This window comes from Phaseolus vulgaris, chromosome 11 (genome assembly GCF_051622355.1).
Source record: "Phaseolus vulgaris cultivar YP4 chromosome 11, ASM5162235v1, whole genome shotgun sequence".
In the NCBI taxonomy this organism is placed as follows: domain Eukaryota; kingdom Viridiplantae; phylum Streptophyta; class Magnoliopsida; order Fabales; family Fabaceae; genus Phaseolus; species Phaseolus vulgaris.
The window spans coordinates 46,332,365-46,349,160 of NC_143508.1; positions in this window are offsets into that span (position 1 = coordinate 46,332,365).

Here is a 16,796-nt window from a genome sequence, read left to right on the forward strand (position 1 = left end):
ATATTTACCAAAAATTAAGTATAGTCCTCCTCTTCCTATCGGTCCATTCATCTGTCATTATTGTACATCTAGTTTTTTTTTTCAGAAAACTTTATGTTCTTCTAGAATCATATTTGTCTTTTCAACGAGTTGCTTCAAATATTTCACTCTTATTTCATGATATGATGGTGGCTTTAATCTGAGACTATGTCTAGCAACTAATTCAAGCATCCTTTTAAATTCCTCACTACATTAAAAGGAATAACATTATTGAAGAAAAATCGAGCAATCTCTTGACATGCATCTTTTCTGTCTTTCTTCTTGAAAATGGCAATAATAGTACTTTGAGTTCCCCTTCTCTTGAAAATATTTGATGAGTACTCAATCTCTTCTTCACTTGGTCATTTCCTAGCACTTTCTAAATAACCCACATTATTCTCTTATCTAGATATTGATTTTTTATGACTTTTTACGGCAAATGCACCACGTTGTTAAAAGTAATAATTTGTCACTAAGGACGGATATCGATCCCATAAGGAACCGTGAATTATCAAGAATAATAATCACTAAATATCAAATAAAATAATAAAAAAGTGTTGAAATTGGTTGTGTTGACAATGAAAAACAGATAAACCTGCATCTGTGTTACGTGTGCTACATGTTCTAATAATTTCTTAGTTGTTGTTTCCTAATTGTTCGTCCTTGAACTTCAGAACACGTATATGTTTTGATATAATACTGAATGTATTGAAATATATAAATAGTATTATACTTAAACCTGTAATTATAAATATTTTGATGTATATGCTCTGCAGATAAAACGTATATATACCCCTTGAACAAGGATTAGGGTTTGAACCAACCTGGAAATCTTTGGCGAGACACTCAATGATGAAAAGGGTGTGTGGGTTGAGAGAAGGAAACTTCCTTATTGTAATATTCGGAATTTTAGCTCTTCATTCACATTATTATTTGAACTCTTTTCAATGCGTGTTGGTTCTTGGGCACTCACAGGCTACCCAATGCTCAAACATGGCTGCTTCTTTTCGTTACGCCTTTTGATGTGAACACACCCCGGGTCGTTTAGTTATATTTTAAATATACTATAATCATTTATATTATGATGCTATTTTATTTTAAACAATTTTATATTTTTAAATATTAAAATTTATTTTATAAATATAGATAAAAAATAGTAGACCAAAAAGATATAAGGGTGAATAATAATTTTTAAACACGCACGTTTTCTTAAAATACTTGGTTGAAAATAACTTTTAAAGCATTTTCGTCCAACATCATTATTATATGTACATTTATACACTATATTAATAAAATAACTGATATGTAAATAATACAAAAATCAAATCAAATAAACATAACATAATAATTCCACAATATATAGTTTTTTTTTATCGACAATAAAAAATAAATTAATATGAGTCATTTAAGGGGTAGTTCAACCCTTATACATATTCATAACACAACAATTTCACAAAACCCCTTTCAGCCTACCTAAACCTTAAAGTAAAAAACACCCTAAACAAAAAGATAAACTTTGCATAATCTCACTTAATTGACAACATACAAGCTATATGATCAATACACCACTCAGAATAAGTAAAACAAGCAGAACCAGATTTAGATGTTACCCAAGACCAAACCTTTAATTGAGCCAAGGTGAACATTTTTTAATGGTCTATCACTCCACTTTGGAAAATATGCTTATTCCTGTGCTTCCAGATTTCATTAACTACTACAATCCAGATGCTACTCCAAACAGCTTTAACCTGGGCAGATGCATTTAACACATTAAACTGCAAGAAATGAGAAACTGGATCAATACGATCAATGGCCATAGTCCTCAACCATGTGAAACACTGTTTCCAAACAAGTCCAACAATCCTGCAATCAAAAAACAAATGATTTGTCGACTCCACTTCCATCCTGCAAAAGCTACAAAGATTGCTATCAACCACAACCCCACGCCTCTCCAAATTAACTCTTGTAGCAACCGAATTAGACAACACCCTCCACGCAGAAAACTGCGCTGACGGCAAAGCATAAGACTTCCATAAGGTTACAAACAGACTCTCTTCCTCATAGGGGCCTCTTAATTTAGCATAGGCAGACTTTACCGAAAACTCACTGTCCTTATCTACCTTCCAAACCCGACAATCATCAATACTCAAGACCGGGGCCTTTCCATGCACCTCTCGTAACAACTGGGCTTCCTGACAATTTTCCCACTAAAAAAGACCCCTCCTCCAGACTAACTTCCACTCCCAACAGTCGTTAACCCACTCCCCGCACGACTCTAAGTTACCTTCTTTATTACCACATAAAGAAAATAGTCTTGGGAATTTACTCTTCAAATCTTCGTTGCCCGCCCAAACATCTTTCCAAAACAGGATGTCCTTCCCGTTTCCCACTCTCCACTCACAACAATTCTCAAAGGTACTATCCCATTCCTCCATCCCCCAAACCCCCTTCAGATCCCTCCACCAGATGGAGTCCTTAGCAATACTCCTTTGATCTTGCAAGGCCCTCCAACCTCCGTATTTAGAATCGAGAATTTTCTTCCACAAACCGCCCTTCTCAGTCTCCAGACGCCAAATCCACTTTTCCAAAAGAGTCACATTGTAAAACCTTAAGTTCAAAATACCAAGACCGCCAGCTTCTCTAGGCTCACAAGCCTTTTCCCAAGAAACCCACGCTATTTTCCTTCCATCTGAACCCCAACCCCACAAAAACCTTCTCTGAATTCTTTCAATCTCCTTTAGCACAGCAGAGGGCAACCTATACATAGATAAATAGAAAAGTGGGATAACAGAGAAAACCGACTTAATGAGACAAATTCTCAACCTTCTTTTGTTTAAATTGTAAAATACACTTAATTAAAGGACTAAATTAAATATTATTTAATACTTAGATTTATGCTTTTGGAAAAAAGTAGCATCTGTGGATAATAATTAGTTTGAATTTAAAACAAAAGTGACAGATTAATAAAAAGGTATTTATTATTTTCTTATCTTCTTATGGATTAAAATGATGTTTTTTTAATAGCAACTTGTTATCTTCTATATTAAGATTGATGCTCAAATCCATTTAAACAAAGTCTTCCATAACTCAAATAATCTTTGTTGGAAACTGACAACACACAACTCTCGACAAAGCCAAGAAATACCCCAAAAGAAGTGTGATGGAGTATGCAGTAGAACAAGGAGACATAAATACTCTATACAACTTGATTGAGCATAATCCACATGTTTTAGAAGAGATAGATTCGATACCATTTGTTGAAACTCCTTTGCATGTTGCTGCACGTGCAGGACATGTTCAATTTGTCAACGAGATCATGATATTAAAACCTTCATTTTCTTGGAAATTCAATCCTTAAGGACTCAGACCGGTCCACCTTGCTCTACAACAAGGCCACCCCATAATGGTTTATCACCCTAAACCTTGCGAAAGGATCATTGTTGATGCCTAAAAAAAAAAACAATGAATGAGTGGGTAATTCGATGACATACTTGACAAAAAAGAGAACATATCGAATGACATACGGAACATGTACATGATAGTGACTACTCTTATTGCAACCACAACTTATGAAGCAGTACTGAGTTCACCTGGTGGATTTCATCAGATTGATGCAACTGGAACTAATAACACTTCCATTCTAGATCACGAGCCATCAAATTCATCCAAAGTCTTTGAAAGGAAATCAGTGATACAAAACATCACCTTTTTTACGTTTTCGACCACAAATATGTGTGCCTTTATTACATCCATTCTTACAATTATTTTGATGATGCCTAGGAATGTTGGATGGTGTCTACTGTATCTACCAACATCGCTCCTTTGATTAGCTACTCCGTCTCTATGATGGTCATATCTCCCAATGATAACACTAAAAGCTTCATGCTTTCCTTTTACATGGTCTTTCTTCCACTATTGATGGGGGCTTAATTGTGTTTTATTTTTCAAACGTTTACTGATGTAAAAATAGAAGAATTTTATGACAATGACGGTTATAATTCAACTGTTATAATAAATGATCCTGTGATATTTTTATAATACATATTTTAAAAATTTAGCATTTAATTTTAATTTTGAATAGCATTTATAACATAACACTTATTAGGAGGTAAATGTAAATTTGAGAAATTTATTGCATACTATTTAAAAATATTGTACTCTCCATTTAAGAATGTCATACTGAAATAAAAATATATTCTTTGTTCACAAATTGGTATCAGAGAGTTATGGTCACTATACCCATAATTTATCATTGTCCTGATTAACAAGGACACCAAATTACGACAATTGGAGCATTCAAATTAAATCCCTTTTTGGAACTCAAGATGCTTGGGAGGTGGTCTAAGAAAGTTTTGAAAAATCAAAACGTACCACATGATATCCAGTAGTCTGATGTGAAGTCCCTGATAGGGAGGAATCTGTTTAGTGATGATTTGGGTTCTTTTTGGACTAGTTAGTTTTTACCAGGCAAGGAATTGGGTTGCTGCTTCTTGTTACGGGGGTGGCCTATGCTTTTGTTAGGTGCAGGAATCGGAAGCAGCTTGTGAAGGAGAGCATATATGCTAAACAGGGAGCACGCTGAAGGCAAAGGTAAACATGATCGTCGGTCGATGAAACGACGATCTCCATGCGTGCGTAGCTGGTGGTCGTCGAAATTATGCAAAGGTAAACATGACCTCCATGGTCGATGAAATGGCGATCTCCATGCGCTTGTCGGTGGTCGCCGAAGGCAAAGGTAAACATGATCGTCGGTCGATGAAACGGCGATCTCCAAGCGTGCGTAGCTGGTGGTCGTCGAAACTTGAAATGGCGATCTCCATGCGCTAGTCGGTGGTCGCCGAAGGCAAAGGTAAACATGATCGCCGGTCGAGGAAACGGCGATCTCCATGCGTGCGTAACTGGTGGTCGTCGAAACTTGAAATGTCGATCTCCATGCGCTAGTCGGTGGTCGCCGAAGGCAAAGGTAAACATGATCGCCGGTCGATGAAGCGGCGATCTTCATGAAGTGGTCGGTGAAGTTGTGTATCATTGCCGTATTCGAAGAACGGAAGATCAGGTACTGAAAATTACCGAGGAAGACACATCGCCGGGTTTGTGTTGGTTCGATAAAGATGTCTGTTAACCTTAATAAGAGCAATGAGATGGGGATTTCCCGAGTGGATCCTCCTCGAGAGCAGGGTTTACTTAGGTCAAAGCATACATGGCGAGAAGCTTTGGCGGCAGGCGATCTTGATTGGGTATTTTTTGGGCATGTTTTTCTCACTTTAAGGTTGTTTTGTTCCAACCATAAAGGAGAGATAGGTAGTCCTTTTGTGGTTTCTGTATATGGGTTGGGATACCCCTGAAGTATCCCCTTTAATTTTATTTATTCATTGCTGATAAAAAAAATGATATCCAGTAGTCCAAAACAAAACGTTGAAAGAGACACGATAGAAAGATAAGACAACTTTGTACATGTTATATCAAGTCATTGATGAGTCCATTTTTTAGAATATCTCGGGTGCATCAACTTGGAAGGAAACGTGAGACATTTTGAAAAAGGTGCTCAAGAGTGTCAATCGAGTTAATGCGTCTTCAAAATTCTACAAAAAATGTTGGAGGCCATGAGAATGAAGGATTCAAAAGATATATCTAATCACATTACTTGTGTGCAAATAGTATTATACTTAAACTTGTAATTATAAATATGTGATGTATATGCTATGTAGATAAAACGTATATATACCCCTTAACAAGGATTACGGTTTGAACCAACCTGGAATGGCAAGAGGACACTCATTGATGAAAAGGGTGTGGGTTGAGAGAAGGAAATTTCCTTATCGTAATATTCGGAAGTTTAGCTCTTTATTCACATTATTATTTCAACTCTTTTCAATGCCTGTTGGTTGTTGGGCACTCACAGGCTACCCAATGGTCAAACATGGCTGCTTCTTTTCGTTACGCCTTTTGATGTGAGGAACAAAATACATCCCGGGTTGCATGCTTATATTTTAAATATACGATATTCGTTTATAATATGATGCTATTTTATTTTAAACAATTTTATATTTTTAAATATTAAAATTTATTTTATAAATATAGATAAAAAATAGTAGACCCAAAAAGATATATGGGTTAATAATAATTTTTTAACACTCACGTTTTCTTAAAGTACTTAGTTGAAAATAACTTTTAAAGTATTTTCGTCCAACATAATTATTATATGTACATTTATACACTATATCAATAAAATAACTGATAGGTAAATAATATAAAAATCAAATCAAATAAACATAACATAACAATTCTACAATATTACGAACTAAACTACAACATCCTTTTGTTAACATTTAAAGTACACCTAAAAGACCAATCAAATATTTTTTAATTCTTAGATTTATGTTTTAAATGAACAGTAACATCTATAGACAATTAGTTTGAATTTTTAAAAAATAATAATAAAAGATGTTTATCATTTTCTTACCACTAAACAACAACAGAAAAAAACATTTTTTAACTATTCATAAATCATGAGTTGTTGTTTCTTAAACTGTACGTGGTTGAACTTCAGAAACGCACATGGATATATATAAAATTGTACTATTTGAATAAATGTATTTAAGTATATAAATAGTATTATATTTAAATTTGTTATTATAAATATTTTGATATAAATGGTCCCTGATAAAACGAATACCTCTCGAACAAGGATTACAGCTTGAACCAGCATGGAAAGCCTTGCTTGACACATTAATTGACGAAAAGGGCGTGGTTTAGACAAGGAAAGTTCCTCAAAGCCTTGCTAACACACCCATTGAAGAAAAGGGTGTGAGTTGAGAGAACTATAGCCTCCTTAATTTTATTTAACATTTAAAATACACTTAATTAAAAGATTAAATTAAATATTATTTAACACTTAGATTTATGCTTTTGAAAAACAGTAGCATCTATAGATAATAATTAGTTTGAATTTAAAACAAAAGTGTCAAATGAGTCCACATGTTTTAGAAGAGTCGAGATAATTAAAATCCACTCCTTTGCATGTTGTGCACGTGCAGGGCATGTTGAATTTGCCAATGAACTCATGACATTAAAATCTTCATTTTCATGGAAATTGAATTCTCAAGGATTCAGATAGATTCATCTTGCTTTACAACATGGTCACGCCTCAATGGTTTATCACCTTATAGAGATGGACAAAGAACTCGTTCGAACCAAAATGAGAGGAGGTTTCACTCTTCTGCATTTGGCAAGTCAATTCGGAGATATAAACCTTTTAACTATGTTTCTTGAAGCTTGTCTAGATTCCGTAAAAGATTTGACTGCTAGAAATGAGTCTACACTGCATTTATACGAGAGGTTTGAGGTTTCTGAGTTCTTACTTTGATGGCTCGAGACAAATACTGTTGAAATGCAAACCACTCTTTGTGTCTCTCTATGAATTTAGTGTTGTTAGGTATAAAGCACAAATAACAACTTAAAGATTCATTGGAAGCTATATTAAGTTGTTGTGAACAATATTGTGTGTACAGGCAATGAAATTGTTGATAGATGTGATGACAGATGTAATGAAATTGTTGATAGATGTGATGACAGATGTAGATGCTGCAAATTTGATGGGCCAAAGGGCATTTGATGTAATAAACAACCAAGAAATTAGAAATAATTTGGTGAGGGTTGAAACAAGAGTTAGGAGATTTAGGAAAGCCGATTCGTTAAAAGTATCAATGAATTGTTAGAAAAGATGGCTTTAGACTAGAGGGGGTGAATTGTTTAAAGAGGGTTTTTGCAAACTTTTCAAAACTAGAATGAATTTATCTCAGGAAACAATTGATTCAGAAATTCAGTTCGCCAAAACAGCAAGCAAAAGCTGTAGTACCAGAAAAACAATCGGTTGTTTCGCAGAAACAATCGGTTGTTTATACCAGTAAACAACAAAATAAACTGAATTTAAAGAGTTAGAGATAGAGAGATTGTACACAGCTGTTTATACTGGTTCACTCCAAACCCAGAGCTACATCCAGTCTTCTCAGAACCCTGAGGAAATCCACTAAGTAATCACACCTTGATCACTTACACAACAACCAAATAGAAAACAGTTTTTCTGTTATGGTCCCAAAACAAACAATCGGTTGTTTCCTCGAATCAATCGGTTGTTTTGGTACTTAACAGTTCAACCATTTTAAAAACAGTTTCAAATCTTTTTTCTCAAAACACCTAAGTATAAACAATCGGTTGTTTCGACAAAACAATCAGTTGTTTTAACTTAGTTTGAAAACATTTTACTTTCACAAAGATTGAGAATGCTAATGCTTTAGATTTAATCAAAGGGTGGATTACAACATATAAACTACCCTAGAACTAAGCTAAACCAACACAGCAATATCAAGCACAGCCAAGGCTTCAACATCCTTCAAAGGGTTTGGATTCTTCAAAACTTGAACACCACTTGGTTCAACATGAATGAGTGGGTAATTCGAAAAACTGGGATGAAAGAGAAAATGTCGAATGAGATACGGAACGCGTACATATAGTGGCTACTCTTCTTGCAACCAACACCTATGAAGCAGTATTGAGCCACCTGGTGCATTTCATCAGATTGATTCAGTTGGAACTAATAACACTATGATTCAAGGTCATGGGCCATTAAATTCATCCAAAGTCTTTGAAGGGAAATCAATGATGCCAAACACCATCTTTTTGGCGTTTTCGACCACAAATATGTATGCCTTTATTACATTTGTTCTTGTCGGTTGACCTCTTTGTTTGTTGACCTAGGTGGACCTCTGTTTCTAACCTGTCTCCTCTGGTTTGCCCTTTGTCTCCTAAATTGCACTGGAAAGTGGTTCCGTTGAAACAGAGGGGTTGTACCTGTTGATCACACTCTGACGATCAAGTAAGTGAGAGCATAAAAATAAAAGTAGTATTTAACTTTCGTCTAGTACACGAAAATAACGTACCTTCACCCGAGGCTTCATGCCTCTTTTGTAACTACTCTTGTAACAGCTTTCTCTCATTACTGAGAGCATAAAATAATAACAGAAAAACCACCTGCTACAGGGCACCACTTATCTTTAGGCATTAATTGCAGGAAAACAAATTTGTTCATGTAAGAACCCTCTCTCATGGTGCCACGTTATCTATTCACCATGCATGTAACTTAACTATCACGTGCATAATTAGGCTAAAATGTATTTACGTGACCTAGCCATTACATGCAATAACACCCACCTTAGGTTAAAAAATATCTTACTAATAACCCTATATTAACATATAAAATATTACTTTAATTATACTCCAACGGGCTTACTATGGTAATTGGGCCAAACTCATGACCCGCTTCGTAGGCCCTATAACTGAGCTGACCTACTCACATCCATGCACCGAACTCCGATCACTGAGCATCAAACACTCTGTCCAGTACACAAGCCCCCCAGTCTCGAGCTGAGCTTGGCTAAGCGAAGAAACTCCCGAGTGTTGATGTATCGACTTCTTAATAGGTAGGTGTAGCGCGACACACGAGGCGTTTCTAAGGTGATGTCTCGCCACACTCAATCTCGAGAATACACATGGCATGAAATCAGCGGCGGGAAAACCTTACCATTTCGAATTCCATCTTTGTATACACATTACTCAAAACCCCATTTTACCTTCACTATTCCATTTCTTCGAAAACTCAAACCCTTTCTCTTCCACGAACTCTCAAACTCCTTGCGCTCTCAGAATCTTTACCCTCAAAGCTTATTCTCTTCGACCACTACAGGTATTTTCCCTTTACACATTCCTAACATTTTGCATTCATATCATCAATTATCCTACCTGATCATCCATCTAAGCATTCATAATTACACTGCCTGAGCTGGGATTTCATTTTTGTTCATCATCTCTGTCGATGATGATTGTTTATTTGTTGATTATGTTGTATTACCTAGAATACACACTCATTTTGACTGTAACTTACTTGCTCTGCCTGGTTTGGACTTGTTCTTATATTCTGCTTATGCTTGTGTTTTAGATTTATCCGGAATGGATTACAAAACCTTGTATCCCTAGGCACCCCCAAAATCTTTTAGAAGAAACCTCCAATTATACTTCCTCTAAGAGTATCATAGCCCTTAGGAAAAATAAATATCATTTCGGTAAGATAATGATAGAATAACAGTAGTTCCTTGTAGGGAGGATGAGCCAGTTTGTTGCAATTAATCCTCGGATCTAAACGGTCCATTTTACTTCTTTTTCGCCACTGTTTTCAAAAAAGTCCTTTTGCGGCTTCCCCTTACCATCTTTGAAAAATAGCTTTTGACCGAGCTAAATGTGGCTCCTGCCGAGCTTTTGCTCCCAGTTCGGCTTTTCGCCAACTGTGGAGGTCTTCTTATACCTTTTTAAGGCCAAACGCCTGGGTCGCCAACTGTGGGTCTCTTTCAACGACGTATGTGGAAGAGCTTTGCTCTCCCTCTTCTAATCTTTATACAAAATTTTTAAAGGCAAATTCTTGAAATTTCGTAGCAACAAGTGGAATCCAACCCTTCTGGATAGGTTTCCCTTGTATTGGACCGAGAAGCCACGCTTCCAAGGTGCTCGGCGCCTGGAAGATCTGCCACCTCTAGATCAGGAAGTCTGCAAGTTACTCACCGGCTTGAAGGTGGTCTTTGATATTGCTCGCCTCCTAAGCAAAGAATTCTCACCCGAAGTCTTAAAGGTTTATACTGGTACTTCCCATTCTCTGCCCCCTATGCGACAAACTTTCATACCTGTGCTAATCCCTTGCTTTCTTTTCTAGCAGAGAAAATGCTATCACAATTTAACAAGAAGGAGCTAGAAGAGATGGCCAAGAGGCTGAGGGTGGCTTCCAACGCGCCTAAGGAATCCTTGAAGATGAAAGCTCTCCTCACCGCCCCAGCTCCGACTGATGACGAAGAGACCACTTTGAGGTTGGTCTTCATGAGGAAAAGGAAAATCCTAGCAGCTCCTACTGAGCATTCTTATTCAGTTGGGCGGGTTCCTTCGCATCATGATTCTCCATCTGAAGGTCAGACTCCCCCTCTGGACGTGGCTATTGCTCAAGAGTGCGAAACGGAGAGCTCGTAGAGGCCAAACTTATGGGACCCCAACCTGGACGCCTCCTCCTACCTTGAAGAAACTCTACTACCCAACGAGGAGAAGGAAAAGCTCATGGCCCATGATGAGAGTTACTTGTTTCGTGAGGCTATGAGGCAGTTTGGGCAAGCCCTTGCAACTAGCTGTTTAGCTACTTCAAAACTGAATAAAGAAGTAGAAAGGTTGCACAAGAGACCTCCAGGCTGCACAAAGAAGTAGAAAGGCTGCAAGGAGAGCTCCAGCACTCCAAGACTTCTCATCAAGAAATGGAACAACATTTAGCTGACATGACCAAAACGGTCGCAACAAAGAAAGAAAAGTTCTTGGCTGAAGTTGCAAAGCTTAAGAAGGGAGTTGTCCTGCCAAAATGAAAAGTTCACCAAAGCGTGCAAACAAGACACCGCCCAAGCCCACCTTGTGGGATTTGAGGTGACCACAAAACAAGCTTCAGGACTCTATCTAAGTATTGATTTCTCTGAACTTGGCCCGCGTAAGATCATGGTCAACGGTCAACTTGTGGAGGAGTAGCCTTACTCTCCACTTTACTTATAATTCCATAATACTTTGAACACTTTATACATTACTGCATTTTCTAATTTATAAACACTTTCTATTCATGTGTATCTACTGCAACTTTCTTTTCTAGCCTAGTTATTTGACTTAGCAAATTTCGACTAGTGTAGTCAATGCATGTCTTTTTGTTTAGCTTAGTAAAACACAAAGCGCTTGAACTCGGGTGGTTACCGACACCAATTCAGGTCGCCTTACCTACTCATAAATGAGGGATCTTAACACAGAGCGCCTCCTCAGACTATCTCACCGAGGAAGGTCACCTTATCCATCTTAAGCCAAACAATCTTAGCTATGACCGATTAAACCTCAAAGTGCCTGAACTCGGAATCTTACCAAGAAAAGGTCGTCTTAACTGACTTAAACCAAATAATCTTAGTTATGGCCAGTTAATCTTCAAAGGACCTGAACTCGGAATCTTACCAAGAAAAGGTCGTCTTATCTAACTTAAACTAAACAATCTTAGTTATGGTTGGTTAGTCTTCAGAGAGCCTGAACTCGGAATCTTACCAAGAAAAGGTCGTCTTATCTTACTTAAACCAAACAATCTTAGTTATGGCCAGTTATTCTTCAGAGCGCTTGGACTCGGAATCTTACCGAGAAAAGTTCGCCTTATGTGATTATGGATAAGTGATCCGCATAGAGTGCCTGCTCGGGAATCTTACCTAGGCAGGTTGCCTTACCTGGCATCAATAATCATCTACACACATGACAACTATTCGGATAACCTCACCGAGACAGGTTGTCTTATCATGTGTTAACAAATAAACAAATCTTAATGCACGACCTTTCAAGAACAATTCTTTCATTGGATGACCTCGTTAAAAAACCCCGTAAGGGAAAAAGAGTGTCCCCTTAAACATTACATCATTCAGAAAGAAAGCCTTAACAACATGTTTTAACTGAAATAAAACTTTAAATTTGCCCCATTCCATGTTCGAGGTATAGGTCCCCCCTTGAGGGTTTCAAGCTTGTAAGCTCCGTTCCGAAGCACCTCAACTACACAGAATGGGCCGGTCCATTTTGGAGACAACTTGTTCTCCAGCTGGTAGGGATGAGCCCTTCACATAACCAAGTTGGCAACCCTGAGCTAATGAGGTTTCAACTTGGTCTTCTGCTTCATCTCCACCTTTCTCTTCAACGCTTCAGACCGAATGCGGCCTACTCACGCACTTCGTCTAGCAGATCCAGGTTCACCTTTCTTCCTTCGTTATATTCTTCAACAACGAAGTTCTGGAACCGAGGAGAGCTTTCTTGGATCTCTACTGGTATCATGGCGTCAGATCCATATACCAAACTTAAGGGCGTATCCTTAGTTGTCGATCGAGGAGTAGTGTGATATGCCTACAAAATTCGTGGAACTTCTTCCGACCAAGTACCTTTGGCTCTCTCTAGTCTCCTCTTCAATTCTCTGAGCGAGACTCTATTAGCAGACTCAACCTGGCCATTCGTCTGGGGATGCTCTACTGAAGCAAATATCTATTTTATGTCGAGCTCCGAGCATAACTTGTGCAATTGTTGACTTGCAAACTGGGTTCCGTTGTCAGACACCAGGTGTCTAGGGATCCCAAAATGGCATACAATGTTCCTCCACACAAAATGCTGCACCTTATGAGAAGTTATTTGTGCAACTGGCTCAACTTCAATCCACTTTGTGAAGTATTCAATAACAACTATGAGATACTTCATTTGACGAATTGGTAACGGGAAATGACCCAAAATATCTATTCCCCATGTATGAAAAGGCCAAGGGCTATAGATCGACCGCAACTCCTCAGTAGGTGCGTGATGCCAATCAACGTTGTGCATACTTCACGCAGTCCTCCTTCATGGTCGGCCAATAATACCTAGCTCGAATGACCTTCAACGAGAGAGCTCTTCCTCCCACATGACTCCCACAGATACCTTTGTGGAGCTCTTCCATGATGCGGGTACACTGATCCCCACTTATGCAAGTAAGGATGGGATGGGTATAACCATGACAAAACAACTTTCCATCTGTTAGCATATACTTTCCCGCATTTCTCTTAATTGTCTTAGCCTTTGCAAGATCTACAGGGAGTAGACCATCGACCAAGTACCTAACTCTTTGGCCAATAGCATCCCAACTATCAAGGCTTCATACTTAGCCTGATTGTTGTTGGTTTTAAAGGCAAACCTCAGGGCTTGCTCGATCAATAAACCACTTGATCGCTCTAGAATGACCCCAACTCCGCTCCCTTGTTGGTTTTAGGATCCATCCACTGGAAGTCATTAGGATCAGTTTGGGGACCCTCAGTTGACAAATCTACCATAAAATCAAGATACACCTGGCCCTTGATCATCCCTTGTGGTTCGTACTGCACATCGAACTCAGACAGCTCAACGGCCCAGCGGACCATCCGACCTGCTATGTCGAGCTTCTGGAGGACCTTACAAATGGGCAACTCCTTCATCACAATCATAGTGAAACTCTAGAAATAATGACGAAGCCGCCGAGCTGTGAACATCACTGCCAAAGAAACCTTCCCAATGGCTTGGTACTTCACCTCTGGCCCTTGTAACACCTTACTCACAAAGTAGATGGGTTTCTGAACCTCGCCTTGACCATACTTAAAAGAATTTTAATTTCCAATGGTTGGAAGATTATATTCCATGAAGAGCAGTTATTGCAGAGAGAAAAGAATTTCAGAGCATTAATTAAAGCGTTGTTGACCACAAACGTCACAGGGTTTGACTAGAAAATCAAATCAAAGCATAGTTAATTAAAAACAGATTTGACCAATGCTAACAGAGTTGAAACAATCGGTTGTTTCGAAGAATCAACCAAGTGATTTTTTGTGATAGAAATTTAAAAATAATAAAAACAAACACTTCAATAGTGAATGAAAGACAAGGATACACAACAAGTTACATATTATTTTTTTGAGAATAAAGGAGATATAGAACCAAAAAAAAATTATGAAAATGCTGAATTTGATTTATAACAGATTGTTAAAAAGAAATTATATCCTTCAAGAACAATATACAATTCTGAAATAGTTCAATACATCAGAAACTAAGCACTATCTTTAAACAAATGCATCCACATAACAAGCTTCTACAAATCCTTGAATATAGAAGCATGATCTTGATCCTACAGATCCTTTATGTGAAGAAAAAATTCTGAAAGAAAGCTTGTCAAATCACAAGATTTGATCCCTTAAATAGCTTGATACCTTCCATATTAGATTTATTTTAGAACCATCCAAATTTCTTGGAATCAATTTAAAAATACCTTTAGGAACAAGAGATTTACGAATCATGAAGAATCTAACAGAATGACCTCTCTTCATACAGTAAAAGCATGTAACAACCGGTTGTTTCGTTCTTTTAATCGATTGATTTTCTAACACTGATGAAAAAGGTTTTGAAATACCATTCTTTCTGCTCTGTGGATAAAATCCTAAGCCTGCTTTTCCAAAGACACAATTTTGATATGCAAGAACATTCTCAAAGTTGGATTTTTCAGTTGTAAGCCTATCCACAGTTTTCAAAAGGTAATGAATCTTCTTTTCAAGATTTTCACAGTTTTCACAAAATTTAGAGTCACACATGCAAGCAGAATTTTTGTAAATTAAATCCAAATTTTCAAAATCAACTTTAGATTTTTCCAACTCTTCTTCCAGTGTTTTGACTCTGTTTTCAAGCCAATTGTTCAACCCTTTCAACCGGTTGTTTGAGAGAGCCAATCTATCAGCTTCTTCATGTGTTTCATTAAATGCTTCAAGTAGTTGGTAGTAATTGTTACCTTTCACTGAAGAAGATGAACTCATACTGCTTGATGTTGATCCCTTTAAGCATAGGTTTGCTTCTGCATCATCTGAAGAGCTGGAGGAGGATACCTCATTGTCATCCCAAGTTATGTATGCTTTCTTGGTTTTTTTCCCTCCTTTTTCCTTTGAAATTAGCTTTCTCCTTTCTCTTATTGTTAGGACATTCAGCTTTGATGTGTCCCTTTTCACCACAGTCATAACAAGTATATTTGTTAGGATTAAAGTCATTCAGCTTCTTAGAACTGTACCTCTTTAAAGATTGGCCTTTATTCTTTTTCAAGAATTTGTTGAACTTCCTTGACAGTAAGTTCATTGTGTCTTCATCACCATCACTGGAGTCTTGTTGCCTTTTCTGGTTAGCTGCTTTAAGGGCAATACCCTTGTTGTGTTTGTCCTCACTTTCTTGGACAACCAATTTATTCATCTCAAGCTCATGCTCCCTTAGCTTACTAAACAAGGAAGTTGTTGTCATGGATGTTAAATCCTTTGACTCAGAAATGGTAGTGACCTTTGGCTGCCAAGACCTATCAAAACACTTTAAGATCTTTATATTCAGCTCTTCTTTGTCAAAGATTTTTCCAAGGCTCATTAACTGGTTCACAGTGTGGGAAAAGCGTTTCTGCACATCAGAGATTGTCTCCCCTTTTTGCATTCTGAATAATTCATATTCTTGGATGAGAGCATGCTTTCTTACCCTTTATACATCATTAGTTCCCTCATGTGTGACCTCAAGAATGTCCCACATTTCTTTTGCTTAACTGCATTGTGATACCCTAAAAAATTCATCACAACTTAAACCAGAAGTTATAATATTTTTAGCAATCCCAATCAAACTTTGCTTTTCTTGCTATCAGCCTCAGTCCATTCAGATGAAGGCTTACCAACAAATACATCATCTTTCTTAACTTGAGGAATAAAAGGACCATTTTCAATTGCTTCCTAAATTCCTTTATCTGTGGAGTGTATAAAAATCTTCATCCTAACTTTCTAAAACTGGTAATTCACACCACAAAACAGGTAATTCACACCACAAAATAGTGGTGGTCTATTTATTGAAGCACCTTCCCCAAAAGGTAGTTTATCAGCCATTAAAACAGATAAAACAGAACTTGAATAATTTTCAAGAACCTAGCTCTTGATGCCAATTGTTAGAATTAATAGCCTAAAAGAGAGGGGGATGAATTGTTTGACAAAAGATTTTTGCGAAGATTGGCTAAGAATGAAGTTTTATCAACAATCACATAAGGAGCAATCAGGAAAGCCAAACAATCAAAGCAATTAAAATTGTTTGCAGAAAAACAATCAGTTATAATTTCCGTTTTAACCGGATGTTTATAG